Source organism: Micromys minutus, assembly GCF_963924665.1.
Source record: "Micromys minutus genome assembly, chromosome: 7".
Taxonomy (NCBI): Eukaryota; Metazoa; Chordata; class Mammalia; order Rodentia; family Muridae; genus Micromys; species Micromys minutus.
Window position 1 is genome coordinate 9,658,096 of NC_137976.1, and position 19,472 is coordinate 9,677,567.

Sequence of the window (19,472 nt, forward strand, 5' to 3'; positions counted from 1 at the left end):
AGGATGAAACTTTTATGAATGGAACTAGACTCCTTATGGAAGAGAGCTCAGAATACACTGAGGTTTCCCCACTTCAGATGAAGTGAGGTAAAACCACCTCTGAGCCTGGAAGTGAGCCATGTTTTGATACTGAATACCTTGGCATTTTGAGTTTGAATTCTCAGCTTCCCTAACTGTAGTGGTTTTCTCAGTTCACATAGAACTGGAACTCATGCTAGATAACAAAGCTAATAAAGTACTGTCTTGACCATTTGTAAGATTTTCATAATGAAGGATTACAGTTTAGTATTGATTTTTGTGTTGTAACTCAAACGTTGGGTACATCATCTCTAACTCCAGAGACAGACAACTCCTGCTTTCACAATTCTGAGAGAGACAGATTTAGTTTATGAGTTTTTCTTCACTAATGTCACTAATACTTGTTTAAACCCAGGAGAAGTCTCATGAATAAACTTGGCTAGTAGAACGCTCTATAAATTACTCTGTACAGTCTGACTAAAGACTGATGATCAAGTCACTTCATTTAAAGGCCTGTAAGTGGTCATCATTGTCAGTTATGTGGTTTAGCCATACACAAGATTCCATGTAATTTTGGTTCTTCCTTATCTCTGAAACAGAGCTAATAACAAAATCTTAAATCAGCAGCTTTGGAGATACTCCCCACTCCAGTTGTTCAAGACCAACATGAAGTCCAAGTTGCATATCTGTTACATATGTGCAGTAAGGCCATGTATGTTCTTTGGTTGGTGGTTCAAACTCAGATAGCCCTTACTGTCCAGGTTAGTTGACAATGCTGGTCTTCCTGTGGAGTTCTTATCCCCTTTGGGGCCTGCAATCCTTCTTTTTATTTTGCCATAAGTGTCCCCGAGCTCTATGTACTCTTTGGCTGTGGGTGTCTGTATCTGTGTGAGTCAGCTGCTTGGTAGATCCTCTCAGGGGACAACTTGATTATGTCTGAAAGCATAACAGAATATCATTAATAGTGCTAATAGTGCTAGGGAGTAATGCTTGCCCATAGGATGGGTCTCAAGTTGGGCTGGTTATTGGTTGTCCATCCCCTCAGTCTCTGCTCCATCTCACATGCCTGCATTTCTTGTAGACAGGGTAAATTTTGGGTTGATGATTTTGTGGGTAGGTTGGTATCTCTATTGCTCCACTGGGATGCCTGCCTGAGTATAGCAGGTGGTCTCTTCATGGTCCATATCTCCAATGTTGTGAGCCACAGATCAGGTGGCCCCCATTGAATCTTATGTGCCTCCCTATCCCAGGACTCTGTTTCATCCTGGATATGCCAACCCCCAATCTCCTCATCCCTGTCAGCTCTAAGTTGCATATTTCCATTCATTTTCACTGGAATTTAGCTATCTATCATGTGCTTCCCCACCCTGACCCCAAAACTGTTGCCTATACAAAGGATATGTTCTTAAAGCTGAGCTACCTTGTTTGGTCTCAGTGGGAAAGGAAGTGCCTAAGCTCACAGAAACTAGAAGTGCCAGGGTGTGGAGTTACTCAGAGGCACTACCTGCTCAGAGGATAAGAGGATGTCATAGTGTGGGAGGAGATGACCAGGACAGGGGCAGTGAGTGGTCAGTTTTGGAGGAGGTAGCATGTGGTACTAAGAAGAAGAAGGTACATTTTCTTGTTCAAGGATAAAATCTTATATTGGTATTTGTTAAATCTATTTGGTTCTTAACTTCTGTTAGTTTCAGTTTATCTCTGATTAGTTTCTTTAAGAAATGTGGGTGCCCTTGTTTTTGGACCATAGATGTTCAGAATTGAGAGTTCATCTTGGTAGATATTTTTTCTTTGATGAGTGGGAAGTATCCTTCCATTTTTTTTGATAACTTTTAGTTGAAAGGTGATTTTATTCAATATTAAAATGGCTACTCCAGCTTGTTTCTTGGGTCCATTTTCTTGGAAGGTTTTTTCCCAGCCTTTTATTTTGAGTTATTGTCTGTCTTTGTCACTGAGGAGTGTTTCCAGTATGCAGCAAAATGCCAGGTCATTTTTAAGTATCCAGTCTGTTAGTCTATGTTGTTTTATTGAGGAATTGAGTCCATTGATATGAAGAGATATTAGGGAAAAGTAATTGTTGTTTCCTAGGTTTTTTTTTTTTTTGTTGATGTTTAAAGTGGAATATTTATGTGGATATCTTCTTTTGGGTTTTTTGAAAGAAGATTAATTTCTTGCTTTTTCTAGAGTGTGGTTTACCTCCTTCTGTTAGAATTTTCCAACTACTATTCTTTGTAGGACCTCCACATAAAACCAGATACCCGGAAACCAATATAAAAGAAAGTGGGGAAGTACCTCCAACACATAGGAACAGGGAAAACTTTCCTGAAGAGAGCAACAATGATTTATATTTTAAGATCAAAAATAGACTTTGTTTTCTTTATTTCTTGGACTTCATACAGTCTGTGAGTTGTTTCTGGGGGAGTGCAAGCCTCTGGGATTAGCATCCCACTATCAGTGACTGCATATTATGTCTGTTCTTTTGTGACTGGGTTATCTCACTCAGGATGATATTCTCTAGATGCAGCCCTTTTCTTAAGAATTTGGTTAAGTCATTGTTTCTGGTGGCTGAGTAGTATTCCATTGTGTATATGTACCACAATTTTTGTATCCATTCATCTTCTGAAGGACATCTGGGTTCCTTCCAGCTTCTGGCTATTATAAATAGAGCCACTATGAACATTGTGGTGCATATATCTTTGTTGTGTATTAAAGTGTCTCTGGGGTATATGCCCAGAAGTGGAATAGCTGGGTCTTCAGGTAGTACTATATCCAATTTTCTGAGGTATCGCCAGACAGATTTCCAGAGTGGTTGTATTAGCTTGCAACCTCACCAACAGTGTTCTTAGTCATCAGGAATTTTCAAATCAAAACAACCCTGAGATTACACCTCACAACAGTCATAATGGGTAAGATCAAAATCTCAGGTGACAGCAGATGTTGGCGAGGATGTGGAGAAATAAGAATTTCAATAATAAATCTATCTCTGTTCTTATAAAGATTCGAAAGTCCTATTTTATCAATAAACCATCATTTCTTTTGTCCATTCTTATTGAAGATGAGTGTTTTGTTTATTAATTTGTTTAATTTTAGTTTTTTGTCTGGATAGGAGAGAAAATTTCTATTTTTCCTATTTGTTCAGAAAATTTCTTACAAGCTCATTAAGTTCTCATAAATGATGTATACTTTACAAGTGCAAATGTATCATTCATATTTTCAAATACATTTTTACATTGTGCTCTAGAAAAGTTGGTCCAGTCTATATTCAACTTATTTTAACAACTTTGAAAATTACCATTTCTTTGTTACCTTTGCACTTTAAGATTTTAGTCAAAATGATAATTTTGTATGTTACTATACACTTACAACATATACTTAAACTTACTTTCCAAATGGTCCTAAATTTGAGATTCTGTCAGGTTTGAAAATTAACTTATGAGCACTTTTTCATGTAAAATCAAAAATCCAATACTTTCCAGTATACATAACTGTTTCTAATTTAAAATTTGTCTCATGCTCAAAGCCAATACTCTTTAGGTTTTCTGGCCCTGATATATTTTAAAATATGATTTTGCTATCAAAACTGTGTCCATATCTTTACTCCTTTATTTATAGGAATGTTTATGTAAGCTGAAGTATGAATTTATTATTTTATTTGAACCAACACACAGTAGCTGTTAAGCAGAATTGAGTAGTATTTTTCATGTTATTTAAATTCCCTTTTATATCATTTGATGCAACCTCATTATGTATTTTGTTATTCTTTTACTGCTTCTGGTATTTTTCAAATACCTTTTCTCTAGTAATAAAATCAAAGAACTACATGAAATTCTAAAATTGGTACTCTACTTTATAAATGGCTTGCACATTTCTAAGTTTACCATTTAACCTTTGAGTTTATTACAAGTAGAAATGGAAAATCGATTTATTTCTCTTTGTCCAACGCCTTGCTTAGCTTCTCTTCTCCATGTGGAGTTCACCTTTGTTTAAGGCTTCTGCTTCTCAGGATAACAAAGGCACTCCTGCCAGGTTGCTTCCCACTTCAAAATGTTGCTTTTTTCTCTACCTTCAATATGCAGCCCCTAATTTCTTCTGTAGCATTTTATGTCCATCATTTTAGGCTCCTGATCAGTCTGCTCAAATTTATTAAGAATTCTCTAATGCACTGTGTGTCCTTGCCTGCTAAGTTACCAGCAGAGACACAGAAACATCTACTGTTTTGGAGGATAGTGCTTCTGAGGCAACCTAGGCATATCCCAACATATCTTGCAGGATTCTTTCAGACTCTACTCTTTCTACTCCAACAGTACTTTGACATTTTTGTGACATTTATATTTATATCAGTTTCTCATGTTCAGGTATCTATACTCACTAGTTTATTATTATTATACTTTGTCATAGAAAATTACCACATAATCACATAGTGGCTTAAAAAGCAACATGTGCCAAAAAAAAAAAAAAAAAAAAAAAAAAAAAAAAAAAAAAAAAAAAAAAACCTACTGTTATATACTCAACAAAATCATTTACTTAGCAGAATCCTCCCAAGTTGACTCTGCTATGTTTGACTGATAGCTCAGACTGACTCAGTTGCAGGAGCAGGCTCAGGTAGTTCTGTGTCCACACACCAGACGACACTGACCACCTTCTCTGTGGAATCACTATTGCCTTCCTAATAGATATGCCAAGTTATCTTATGAAACTATTTAGATGTCTGAGAACCGTACCTTTTGGCATTCCTAAAGTGTCTTTGGTTGTTTTTATGTGAGAGCCACTTTGACTCTTGTGAGTGATGACGTACACCATGACATGTATAAGTGGATATGTAATGAAGGGGAGTTTGAATTTGGATTAATACCTCCAGAAAACCAAAATGGTTTATTCTCATTTAGATATTATTGCATGTTCTATATGGTAACCTTCTGAATTACTCATAAGTAACATATTATCATTACTCAAGAAGTAATTCAGCTTCTAAGTATTTTCAACACATTTTGATTTTCTACTATCTCTATGTATGCATAAAAAGTTACCATGAAAATGAATACAGTCACTATTCTAACCATATTTACTAACTTGTTATGAAGAATAATATCAAAATATAAATATTACTCTAAATTCTATTTTTCACCATATTCTTACATTCTCATTCTCACAGCAAGCATTGGAACAGTAAGAAGAATTATTCTAGTGAGCACTGAGAAAATTTACTACAATGAGAGATCACAATTCACTTGACAGTTTCATATAAAATTCTTAAGGTTTTTGAAGTGTTTTAAAGTGAAAACACTTAGCCTAACATAGCCTATATATGAGAAGCTATCATACTCTATAAAGATGTTGCGCTCTTGAAGAGTAAATGGTTAAGGGGCTGATTAGGGGCCTGGATTTAGGTGCTCTGTCTTCAGTGGAGTTTCAGCAAATGAAAACATTGCCAAGAAAGTGCTCCAATCAACCAAACATAGTATATGATTGATGTAAAAAAAAAATATCAGAGAACAACAATTTAAAGGAGCAAAATTTAGTTTACCTCAAGGTTTCTAAAACACCAAAATATTTCATAACACCATATGATAGAGACACTAAATACATTTCTCAGGTCTTTATAGTTGACCTGATCTTATTTGAAGTTATGTCTAAGGGAAGAATTTGTCCTAGTTGTCTGGCTATACTAATTTCAGTTACAAAGCACATTTGAAGCATCATAGAGAAAGGCATTGTGGGAGAAATTTGTTTGCTTCATGACTTCCAGGAAGCAAAAGTGGCAGAGAGGAAGGGTAAATGGAAAGACAGAGTCCTCAAGGACAGCCAAGGGTTACCTGAGGCTCCACCTTCTAAAATTTCTAGCATTCCCCAAATAGCACTAATCAGAGCACCAAGCAGGTACCAAACAAATCTGGTAAGGTTTTTATACTCAAACAATAATATATAACAACACGTGGACAATGCACATGGGCATGTACACATGAAAACATGGTTGCTATTCAGAGACAGCACTACTCATAGTATACACAAACACAAATATTTTTGGCACCAGAAAATGAAACTAAATGTAGGACAGATCTGACATGCACATGTGTTGAATGCGTAGCAGTCTATATATTTGTGATCATCTTAAACTTATTTAGCCTAGTAGAATTTTTCTTATTCCTTATTTAGCCCCTTACATGTCATGATATCTCTTTGTCAGTCCTCGATATGATATAAACTAAAACTAGTGTGATAATATTCTAAAATAGAAATTGAAACTAAGCTGGTAGCCTTCTTTAAACAGAGCTATTTTAACTTCTTTCTCAACTTATCAGCGTGTTTATTAGCTTTTAATTAGAAGCTACACCCATAAAGTATTACCAAATGACAGCCTACACGTGCCCTAGGACTATAGCGGTCATGATAATATGAGAGGGAAGGAAGGCTAGGAACTCTCAATGCTACATAAAGAATGCCAAGGTGCTGAGGTAAGAGAGGGTGGTTGAGAGAAGGAACACCTTCATGGAGGCAATGGGGGTGCTGACATTGGGGAAAGAGGATAACAACAGAAATGTAAATACAGAAAATTTCCAATTAAAAAAAAATAATGGAAAAAAAGGGGGGGGAACTACAGGTGTCTAAGGAATTATGGAGGTGGGAGAAACAGGAAATAGTTTACCACAGGGAGGAGCAGGACAACTGGGTATTTAATCCAAGAGTTCATCTCTGAAAACAAACATAAAGTTAACATTATACTCAGGCAGCTGTATTTATGTATTTAGGTGTGTGTGTGTGTGTGTGTGTGTGTGTGTGTGTGTATAACAATCAATGAAATAGTGGCCATGAATTTGAAAGAGCGTTTAAAACTATGTGAAGTTTTAAAATGAGGAAAGAAAATGAGAAATGATTGTAATTATATTTTAATCTAAAAAAAAATAAAGTGAAATGTGTTTCTAAGTAACTAAGTAAAAAGAAGATTGGGTCAGGCATAAAGTCTCCAGACATGTGCACCCAAGTCTTTCCTGTGATCTTACAGAGGACTCCAGTGGACATCTTTTAAAAATATCAAAGTCTGCATGCTGGCAGCTGGTGGAGAGTTAACAATAGTCTAGTTGGACTTAAAATACAGAAGTCTTTCACCTAGATGTGAGATATCCTCCCTCAACATCTGCACAATTAATGGCCATAGCTCCTTTCAGCTTAGAAACACTTAACCAGGAATGAAGGAGACTGTGGCAAACAGGGAGTGCAGTATTGAATTTGAATAATAGTGCCATGAATTCTGGTGATTACTGTCATACAAAGTATGAACTCAGTGGTGCTTGATCCCCCCCACACCTTTTTTTTTCAAGCAGAGGCCAGATCAGAAAGAAAGTCCACAGTTGTGATGTTAGTAATATGAAATATTTCAGGAGCTGGGTTCTCACAAGTTGTCAGTTTGCACCATCTATTCTAGAGATAAAACCGAAGCCCAAGTGCACACCAGCCTGTCTGGGAACTGCTGTTCATGAAGGGTCTGTAGATCCTGACAGAAGTAGGACCTTGAACTGTTCTGCATCCTGGCCTTCCTCCATGCAGATTGCAACAGCAGCAATGCAAGAGCCACTTTTGAAGAATTCACAACATGTAAAGTTTTAATAATTACTCTACCCACAGGACCACAGCCTCTACCCAAACCACAGTTTTCACACTGCACAAGACAACTACAGAGAGGCTCGGACTGCCCCAGAAACAACTCACAGACTGTGTGAATTTCAAGAAAAAAAAAGAAAAGAAAAAAAAAGTCATGCTCAATCCTTACACACCAAGAACACATTGACAAATTCTGAGTTACACCCTGTATTACATGTACTTTTTGCTCATTGTAAAAAAAAATAAAAAATAACTGTGTCATCACTGCGAAAACATGTAAGAGGTAAGATGTGCATTTGTATGCAAAGCCCTAAGGAGTCCCACTCACTTCTGAATATTCACTCCATGCTGAGGCTGGTTTTCAGGAGTTAAATATACCTTCTTGCTGCAAATCAAGTCACTCAACACTTCCCTTCTGCTATCACCAGAAAACTGTAAATGACAATAATTTACATCATACAATATTTGTAACTTATTAAAGCAGGAACCTTATGATCTTTGACCAATTGGTCAGGAATTTTTCATCCAAATTTTGTACTATCACAGAGCGTAACATTACTCCATTCATGGAATAAAATATATTTCTTTATATTAAAAAAAGACAACTACAGAGCAATCTAGCCATGCCAACAGTGGTTAATAAGCCTCCACATATCCATCTGCTTTTTCCATTATTAGCACTACATCTATACACTACATCTATATAGCTGCAACACTTCTTGCAAAAGTGTTCTTAGAAGTCTCTTAATGGAATGGGAACAGTGATATACTTGTCTTTTTCTCATTGTTATTATTTTAATGGTGCTTATTTTGTCTTTTTGTGCTCCTGGGACTCAAACCCAGAACTTTGTGTTTGCATGCCAGGTAAGTGCTGTTTTACTGAGTGACACCAGCAGCACAACTGGTTTTTGGCTAAGTAGACAATTTATCAGAGGGAAAAATACATTTCTTCATCATTAATAATGAAGCAAGATAACAAGCAGAAATTAGTTGCCAGTCTGCTACAGAGCAAATAAATAGTGACTGAACCCATATAGGTGTGGAACCCAGCCTGCATTCTGAGACCTTCCAATGACCACTAGCATTAACAGCAATCAACCAAAGGGAGTGTCAGTCAACACATTGAGGAATGTGCCTCTACAAAGGCTTCACTCCCCATCCTCTTAAGTGGAAGCAGCATGTTTGGACTATCTGACCAAGGCTCCTGCAGATGGGCCACAATTAAGTTGGGGTCCATGTGTCTCATGTGAGGATGAGTGAGGGCAGCATTGTGTGTCCACACTCTTGACATTCTTACATTATCTATCTTGTCTCTGTGCTCTGCCTCTACTGTAAATCCCACTGAATACCTTAGAACACACACACACACATGCACACACACACACACACACACAGACACACAAAAATGGACACACAGACACAGACAGACATAGACACACACAGACATGCAAGCATAGACAGATAGACACATATACATTGCAATTAAAGAAAAAGAAGAAAGACAATATATACAGGTGGCAATTTGTACCAATAGACATTTAGATGCTTATAGTTCAAATTGATATTTTGTGTTTACATAATTTCAGTTAAATAACTAAAGCTGCACAGCAACTATTTTTAAAGAAAAGTGTACATATGTGATGTTAATTCATGTGTTACTGTGTTAAATCCTTGGAAATTCATTAATAAATGAATATATATATGTACTTCTATGTGGTATGTGTACATAGTTTAATCTCTAGTGAAGAATAGGGTAAGTAAAAATAATAATTGAATATAATAAAATAAAAAATAATATTGTAAAAATAAGAAATGATAGAATAAAACATATTAGCCATCCAATTAACACTTTTTAAAAAATGGCTTTTATTAAAGTTTAAGTATTTTGGTTAAACTTAATAGTCTGGGTAAGTGACTAGGTCTTGATTTAAATTTATTCCTCACTAAAATCTTAGAGAAAATGACAGAGAAATTTCTGCTAGTTTTTTTTTTTTCCTGTCACACCTAAAACTACAGATAAAGATAGTCTTCTGCACTTGAAAGCTTAATAGTAGGTTAGGCAATATTATCAATTTAAAAGCTTAACAATGTGGTTAAAGAGTATTTGTTTGTAGATGAGCTGTCATCTCATCTACAGCCAAAGTGTCAAAAGTGTTCACAGTGTTTTCTCAGAAGCATCAGCTTCAGTCAAGTCAACTGTGGGATTACACTGTTATATGGAAAATTGGGGTGCAATTATATTTGAGGTGATGACTTAGCCAAGGTGAAGGGGAGGTACAACTTAGAAATTTAGAAAAGGTAGAGATCCTTTCAGAGTTATCTTGCTTTGTGGTGAGACTCCTAGTCTCTCTTCTATTTATGTCACCTTTAGGAGTGTGCTCTTTGGTGAGGAAGCTTTTTCTCCTGTGCTAACAGTTTGGAGTGAGAACTCAGGAGATGCACACTGAAGTTCAATTCTCTCTTGAGGATGTCTTTAAATATATCCTTCAGTTCTGAGGGGAAAACATAGGCATTAGCACAGTTCCATCCCCTGCAAACGGACATCTTGACTTGATGTCAGATAACCAACTACCCAGGGGATAATCTTTGCTAGTATCTTGTCTGACTTGATTTTATCAGGCTACTTAAAAAGTCAAAACTCCCTTATGCCTGTTTTGCTCTTGGTTTTTGTCATAGTGGGATGGTAGTCCAATTTTAAGATTCAAAACAAGCAGAGGATAGGAGTGGTACGAAATGTGGCTGTTTGTCACAGAGTCTGTACGAGTCAAGGAGTCCTCCAGCAGGTTTGTCCTGAATTCTTACTGCCGAGAGGTGAGTCTTAGGACAAGAGATGTTTGCACATTTAATCGTTTGTCACAGGAATTGGAAAGTTTGATTTAGTTCACTTTATTACTTTCTGGCTAAAAATATTGTTCCCTGATGGGATTTGTCAATAAAAATAAAGTAAGAAAAACATATTGAAAGCAAAGGATTAGTCACAGGTCATTTTATTTTGATTCTTTTAACCACACTGACCTCTTCTTTATCATGTGCTTTCCAGACACATTCAGGCTTTCTGAGAACGGAGGCTCTGGGCTTATTAAACTAGGGCTTTTCTGAACTCAGTGTCCTTCTCTCTGCCACATACAGTGGACTATGATATAAAAACAAGAATAGAGAGAACAGACATAGTACACTGGACTGAATTAGGAACTCCAAGCCTGCAGGTAATTGGTGATAAAAGGGATAACTGAAGAAATCTAGTTCTATCCAATGAGAACCATGTTTTTTTTTTTTTTTTTTTTATTTATGTCAATCTCTACTTGAACTATCAAGACATCCAGTTTCCTAATAGTGGCTTCTCAATGCTGATGTAGATTGGTGTTGTATTGAGGTAGAAAACATCTGCATTAAATTAATGTAGTTGAATGGGCTTTCAAATATGGGGTCATAGAGTACTGGAAATTTAAGACTGGAAAGCCTTTTGAAATAATTCCATGCTAACTCATCATTTGATACAGAAACTAAAGTCTGGAAGAGGCAGGTTGCCCAAAATATACATACACATGTTCACAAGAATGTTTCCTGGTTTTGTTTCCCATTAAGTAATAGTTATACCTTCCGGGGTCTTGGGGTACTCTTTGGATAGATTTAAGTGCAATGTGATCATGATTGTCACCAAAAAGATGAAAAGAACAAAGCTCATTCAGACTCAAGGATAGCATTATAGATAGCTTAAGTAACTCTTTTAACATTGAAATTTGCACTAGAAGTCAAAAATTCAAACCGTGGAATTACCACCTCTGAGAAAATAATCATTTTACAGATAATAATGACTTATTGAATTCACACAATAACTAATGTGTTTCTGAATCAGCAAAATAAAATGAGAATTTTAGCAAGGATCTATTTAACCTGATGATGTTCCAACAGCCCGAATCTAAACTAATCATAGTCTAAAATTTATTTAACATGAAACCTATCCAGAGGAAAACATTTGTTTCACCTGCAGTGAAGAAGTGGACATCTGCTATTAGCTTGGTGACCAAAGTCAAGTGTTTTGCAAAACTTTCCACTGGTTGATTGTTTTCTACAATCCAAAAAAATATTTGAAAGAGAAAATCAATGGCAGTGAGTAAATCACTTAAAAATGCTACTTTAGAAATAAGAATCATGTGGAGATTGGGTAGTGCAAGAATCGAGTAATATTTTTCTCTTGCTGGACATGCTAAGCTTGGTAGTAAAATTGAGGTCCAGCTTGAGTGAACTGTCCAAACGTGAAATGTGTAATCTAACAGATGAATGTCTTAAATGGAAGCTCTTGTCTGTAGCTCTCAAAATGTATGACATTGTTGTATGTTTTTCTTAGCCTATGTTAATGAGCAAATGTTTCAATTTTTTTCTTAGCATTTATTGTTTTGACATATAATTTTTTTCATTAAAGTTGATGTACTGGATTTATAAGTTTAGGAAAAAATTTAAAGAGCTTGTAGGTGAAACATTTTTTAATGATTGAGTACATGAATTCAAGTTAGAACAAGGCATATACCCAGTTTTGGAAATTTTCCAGGCTTTTCATTTTATTAGTTTTGTATATGAAGGATGACAGTAGTCTTTTCTAGTCTCTGAAGTCTTCATAGGATTTATAAAATGAGACAATTAATTTAACCAATCTAACATTTATATACAACTTTTTATGAGAAATACGTGTTTTAGTTAATTTATTTCAAACACTATATTCTGATTAAAGTTCCCTTCCTCTCTTTATCTCCTCCCAGTTCCTCCCACCCATCGAAGTTCATATTATATTCATCTCCCGCTCTCTTTGGGAAACAGTAAAAAATAAATAAATAAACAAAACACAGAATAACAAAAAGCCAAAAAAAACAATTATAGCCAAGAAAAATCATGAGAAATATTTATATACACAAATGCACATACATTAAAACAAAACTCATTAAAGAACACAAATTGGAAACTGTAATATATAAACAAAAGGTACAAAAGATCACTGCACAAACAAAGCAACATGAGCCAAAACTTTTCCAAAAGTACCATTGAGTTTGCTTTGTTGTTGGATGTTTACTGCTGTGTGTGTAGCCTGGTATTAAGCATGGTTTATATAGCCAGTGAACTCTGTAAGCAAATATTCATTTCTCTCTGTGTGTGGTTGTCAGTTGGAGATACCTTTTTGGTTATGTATGGGAACTTACTTCTACTTTCCCTTCCCAGTTTCTGGTTTAGACGAGTGTAGGCCCACGGATGCTGCCATAGTCTATATGTGTTCATATGTGCACTGGTCCTGTTGTGTGTAGGACACACTTATTTCCCTTTGGTTTTATATAGACATGTGTGTCTTCTTCAGTATGGTTTTCTAATTTCCAAGGAAATAGATGTGATGGAGGAATCCTACGTAGGACTGAGTTGTGTCCAGCTCTCTCACTTTTGCACATTGTTTCGTTTCATTGTGGCTCTTTATCTTTGTCCCCATTCACTCTAGGTGGGAGCTTCCCTGATGATGGCTGAGTGAGATGGTGACCTATGGACAGAGCAGAGTGTTGTTAGGAGACATTTTATTGCTACCCTCCTTCAGCAAAGCCACGACCTTTGTCTTTATGACCATGATCTATCTATTCTCAGGTTCTTAGCCACCCATGGAGTATCGACATGGATTCCATCTCTTGGAATGGACCTTAATTCTAGCAGGATATTAATCGCACAACTTTGTCACTTTAATTTCAACAAGATACTGGTTGTTTAATCACACAATTTTTAGATCACTAGCGTAGTGTCTTACAGGCATGTCAGCAGTGTAGATCAAAGAGTTTGTAGCTGAGCTGGCACTTATTTTATTTTTTCCTAACATACAGTGTGCCTTATAGTACCATGAACACTTGTTAGTAGGCTCCAGTTAGGTGCCAGTTCAACTTCTCCATGTTTACTTCAGCAATAGGGCCTTACCAACAACTTGTGACCACCAAATAGCCTTAGCAGAACTGTGAGTATGTTGGCATTTTCATGCAACCCTATTGGTCAAGAATTTAATTGGGTGTAACCTATTTCATCTAACTAAGGAGAATAATGTGTATAGTTATGGAGAGACGGGGAGACAGGAGTAGAAGGATCAAGTGAAGAGGAGAAGGGAAAGGACTGGAATAGAGCAGAGACAATTAAGTACATAAATTTCTTGCTCAGTACATATAATGCTACTTGTAGGTCTCCTCTCAGGACAGATCACTTGGTCCTGACTAAGTGATTGGTATGTTAATTTCCTGGAGGAGACTTTCTTCCACTCTCAACATTCCTTAGTCGCTTATAGTTCTTGACATAGAATTGGACCCCTTTGAAGGTTTCCCATGTTATCATTTCAGTTACTTGTTAAGCTGATGTTTAGGCTGATAAACTTACATTTTTTTAAAATGAAGCTATGTATGACCAGCTGTCTAAGTGGCAGTCATTAAGGATTGGCAGAACCGGGAAGAAACACAAAGACTAAGGACTATTGAGGGATGGCATTCCTTTCTCTACTTCTGACCAAATATCTGACATCAATTTAAGGGGGAAAAAGATTTATTTTGGCCTATTCTTTCAAAAGTTTCAGCCTGTGGTCATTTGGCTTGATTGCTTTCAGGCAAGGATAATTAGAGAAGAATGAGAACAATAATTTATGGCAGAGACAATTGCCTACCCTAGGGCCTTAGAGAAAGGAGGCAGGAATCTTTTCCCTTTGATGGGACACCTCCTCCTCCTTTTAACTTGCCAAGTTACTTAGTGCCATTCAGCTTGAGCAGACAAATGCAGTCTGGTCACCTTATAATATCATTAACAGGTAAATACAAAACTGTTGACACACAAAAGCATGTGTAGCCATATCAGCAAAATATCAATAGTTCTACAAATCTGAGCAGATCTTGTGAGTGTCTGTGCATCAGACACATGAGACACATCCTATTTAACATTGACATGATTGATTTTGGATTATCAGAATATTTCAGTATGAGTGCCCTACATCCAAGCTTAAAATTGTCTAGCAGAAAAGCAAAGTATGGTGCAAATTATTTGCTTCCTTTTCTTTTTGTTTTTACTCATGGAAGCTATTAGGACCAATTATAATGATAGATATGATGAGATCTACCACCACTGGGGAAGCAACGTTCTGGGTACCAAGTCTGTGGCTCGCATTGCCAAGCTGGAAAAAGGCAAAGGCTAAAGAACTTGCCACTAAACTAGATTAAAGGCACACTAAGTTTTCTGCATCCATTCTTCCATTGTGGGACATCTTGATTCTTTCCAGCTTTTTTGCTATCACAAATAAAGCCACTACAGACATTGTAGAACACATGCCCTTGTGGCATGGTGGGACATAATGAAATCAAAACAGACTACCACTGGGGTTGGAAGGATGACTTAAGGATAAACGTTTATCAGGCAAGCATAAAGGTCTGAGTGATTCCCAAAGCCCACATCCAAAGCTAGCTGTGCTGATTAGAATTCCAGAACAAAAAGATCCCTGGGAATTGTGTGAGCACTTGTCTCAAGAGAGAGAAACAAAGATATCGGGCATCCACCCTTGCTTATGTGTACATGTGTGTGTCTGTGTTTGTTTATTCACAGAGACATTTGAGACATCTGTATACATACAAACACAAACATTCACCTACTGAGACATGCTCTTACACACACACATACACACACACACACACACAAACACACACACACACAGAGACATATATAGACATATCACATGTATACACACAGATACATAAACACACACACACACACACACATACACACCCTAATCTAGTACAACTGACACCCATTTTCATCAATTTCCTCTATGCCTTACATAGAGATATTAAGGAATATAACAGAGGGGAAGGAACTGTTACTGTCCACATAGTTTCTGGTCTCTTCTATCTTTTTGGTGCCACAAAACGTCCTCAAAGCACATCCATCTTTGACATGAAAGTAGGCCTTTTTATGAGACAATTATTACAAATTAATGTTTTTATTCACTCCTTGTGCCTGTTTTATTTTCCCTTCTGAGTGAGAGTCAAATATCCTGTTTCAGGCCCTCTTCTTATTTAGCTTCTTTGGTTTGGTGGAAATGTAGCATAGTTATCTTGTGGCTTATGGCTAAGACTCATGTATAAGTGAGTATATACTGAACTGCTTGGGAGAGCATGTGGGGGATGGGGAGGGAGACTGGGGTGGGAAATCAAGTGTGGAGAAAACAGGGGTGGGGTGAGAGGGCTGGGAGATAGAAGGGAAATTAGTAGGATGGGCATCTCTGGGACAAGCTGAAGACCTGGGACATAACAGGCTCCTGGCAGGAAATAGAGGTGATTCTAGCTGAGACTTTTAGTAGTGTGGCATATGGAACATGAAATGACCACCATTTGCAGACGGGCTAGAATTCCAGTGGAGGTACAGGGAAACTCTTCCTTCTACAAAATCTCCAATTCAACAGTTGCCCTGTTTATACACTGTGTAGAAATAAAATGGAGCAGAGACTGAGGGAATGGTCAATACTAATGCTTGCAGGTAGGAGCCTAGAATATCTGTTACCCTGCAGCTGATGGAAACATGCAGCCACCCACAGACAAACAACAAGCAGCTCAGGGAGTCTTGTAGAGAGTCGGGAGGATTCAGGGAGCTGGAAGGGACAAGGACATATCACAAAAAGAGCTACAGAGCCAAGTGACCTGGGCCCATGGGGCTCACAGAGACTAAACTTGGGTCCCTTGCTGATATGTGGAGATGTGAAGCTTTACCTTCATGTGTTTTCCCCCAACAATTGGACAGGAGAATATTTCTGACTTGGACTCTCTTTCATGCCTTTATGTCTCTTTTCTCCAGCTGGGCTGTATTGTCTGGCCTCCTTAGGAGAGATGCACTTAATCCTGATGAGACTTGTGCCTGGGGTAGATTGGTACTGGGGATGTGGGTTGCCTTTCTCAGAGAAGGGGAGTGGGGAATGGGAGAAGGGTAGTGACAGGGTGACCTGGAAGAGAGGAAAAAGAGGGCTTTGACTGGGATATAAAGTGGATAAATAAATTAATGGAAAAAAGTCAAAACCTCAAGGTAACTTTTCGTAACAGTTAGTCACGTAATTCATGTTGCAAAACAGTGTGAGCATGTGCTAACACCAAAGCAGAATAAGATGTCTGATTCTGACACTTGGAAAATAGCTTCCAAAAACTATCTTAAAAACTCAAAGAAAAGGAGCACAGTAGAAATAGAAAATGCAAGTAACAAAGAGGGCTGAGTATATATATATATACTTTAACACTGTAATTCATATTCTAGGCCTGACATTTCAAATGGACAACTTTGAAATTCTAGGGATTTCAACGACTAAAATTTCTATGTGCTTATTTATCAACAACTTACACATCAAAGTGAAGCTAACTGTGCCATGACACTATCACATCAGATGAAAGGGCACGCTTTACTTAATAGACTGTAGTTTAGCCTATATGGTCCAGTGTTGTGGAAGAGGATGGATGTTGTCTCTTCCTTAGCATCATGAACAGCACCTTAGGCGCCAGGAAAGCTAGCCACCAATGAGGACTTTCCTGGTCAGTTTGAAATTGCTTTGTCCATGTTCTATGGCCAGTGTGTATGATGTTTTCTCAAATAGGGTCTTACCATGAAGTTATGATGGATAATTAGGGCAGCAGTAATATTATGTTCATGTTATTATCAATGAAACAGAATAGAGTAGCCCTAATTAAACACATTAAATTATAGCACCCTGTTGCTACCATCTCCGACCAGCAGAAAAGGAGCAACACACAGCGTTCTTCTCAAAGCAGTTTATTCAGGAACCTTATAGCATGCTAGTGAAAATCTTTCTGTCCCTTTCTGTCTCTCTTTCTGTTTCTCTTTCTCTCCCCCTCCACCCACAAGCGCAGTCCTATTATCCTCTCAACTCCACCTCCTCAGTCCATGTTGCATGGCTGCATCATCTGGCCTGATCTTGCGTCATGGGTGTCCCTGCGCAGCTCAAAGGTGGGAGTGGCTAATCTGGGGCGGGGGAGGAAGTCAGGTGCTAGTCACAAGACTAGGCCGAAGTCCCAAGCTCCATCTTTGGACTGCCGCCACACCCGCTCTCCACAGCACCCCTCAGTTTTGATAACTGTATCAAAATCATGTATTGGAGAAAATTCACTACTGGGAAAAGTGGAAAGTCATGCACAGAAGAATGAATGTTGATTTTGTCTCTGAGAACTTCCCCCAAAGAGATTTAAATGAGTCAGAGACATCAGCTTAAAACTGAAAGTTGTATAATACTGGAAAAATTAAAGAGAAAAATCATTGAAAACACAGACAAAGGTAAAGACATCCTGAAAAAGGTTCTACCTTCTCAACAAAGAGTAGCAGGAATTATTAAGTGAAATTTATTAAAAATAAAAAGCTTCCTCACACCTAGTCTACCTGATTCCACTGTTGAAATGCACTTAAAAATCACTTGCAATTAATTTTAGTTAGGTATAATTTATAGCAATCTTCATCTCTATTGGATATATACTTCCATACACTGAAAAATGAATGCAGTCTTGTAACCACTAATGTTATAAAATATTTCCATATATCCAAATTCATAACACTTTGCAAAAATAAACAATAGTGTGGGTCAAATAAACTGTTTTAAATTGATATTAAGTTAAGAGCAAAACCAAAAAGAAATATATGTACTTACAGGCATCACCTCCAAACGTGAAGACTTTCATTCATTCTTAGCATCCCCAATTATTGTATTCCGTTTGTTACATTGAGTGAACCAAGTTGACACATTGTGACCAGGATAGTAGTGTATGACAGGACTTACTTTTGATATTGTATATTACATGTTTAGACATATGCATGAGCCTCACAGCCTTTACAGTAAGTAGAATGGCTTTGTTGTTGTAAAACTCTTCTGTTTTGAGTATAATTATTCTTCTGCCCTCCTCTCTGGAAACAACTATTCATCTTTTTTACTGTATTCCCACTTCTGCTGTTTTAGAACATGGCCCAGATGAAATAGTATAGAATGGTTTCTCTTTTGATTGGTCATCTGTATTTATATTTTCTGTATTTTTATGCTTGATACTTTACTTTTACTATTGAAAACTCTTCAATCACACAACCATATGATCATTTCATTAACCATCCACTCACTGAAAGAAAGCAAGATTGCTTTGACAGTTGAAAACAAAATAAATATTTTACATATTTACCCATGGCTTTGATGTGATTTAATTCTCTAAAGATTTGTTTTTCTTCTGTAGTAGTTTATACCTAAATAATAATTCAATTTGTCTATTTTATGTTTTGTTTTCCATAGTGTTTCATAATCTAACCATAATTAGTTGTTAGCAGTTGAAGAGTATTTCATTTTATGAGACTGGCATGATTTGTTTCTTAAGCAGTTGTTTCTAGACATTTGTTCTGTTCCCAGAATGGAAATATAAATAAAGAAGATGTTATAAACATAGTCCAAGATCAGTTCTCCCTCTGACAACTGTTGGGTAAGACCACTTATTTCCTAAATTGCTATTATCATATTTTATTTTCATTATTATTATTTGTAAATTAGCTATTTTATATGGTTGCTTATTATTTTACCATTGACAGATCCACATTAAGTTTCTTACTTTCACATGACAGCTCCAGCTATGTTTCTTTTGTATTTTCTTTATTTTAAGCAGCGTCAAAATATTTTAGGACTGTGGATATTAAAATTAAAATGCTTACATTTATCTCTTTTTTATCCTTATTTTGCTTATAAATCAGTAGTGGAAAATTGACCTGAAAAGTAATCAAAGCATATACTGTGATATTTTGTCTTCAAAGACTTAGGTACTAAAGAGTCATCCTATTTAAACTGTTTGTGT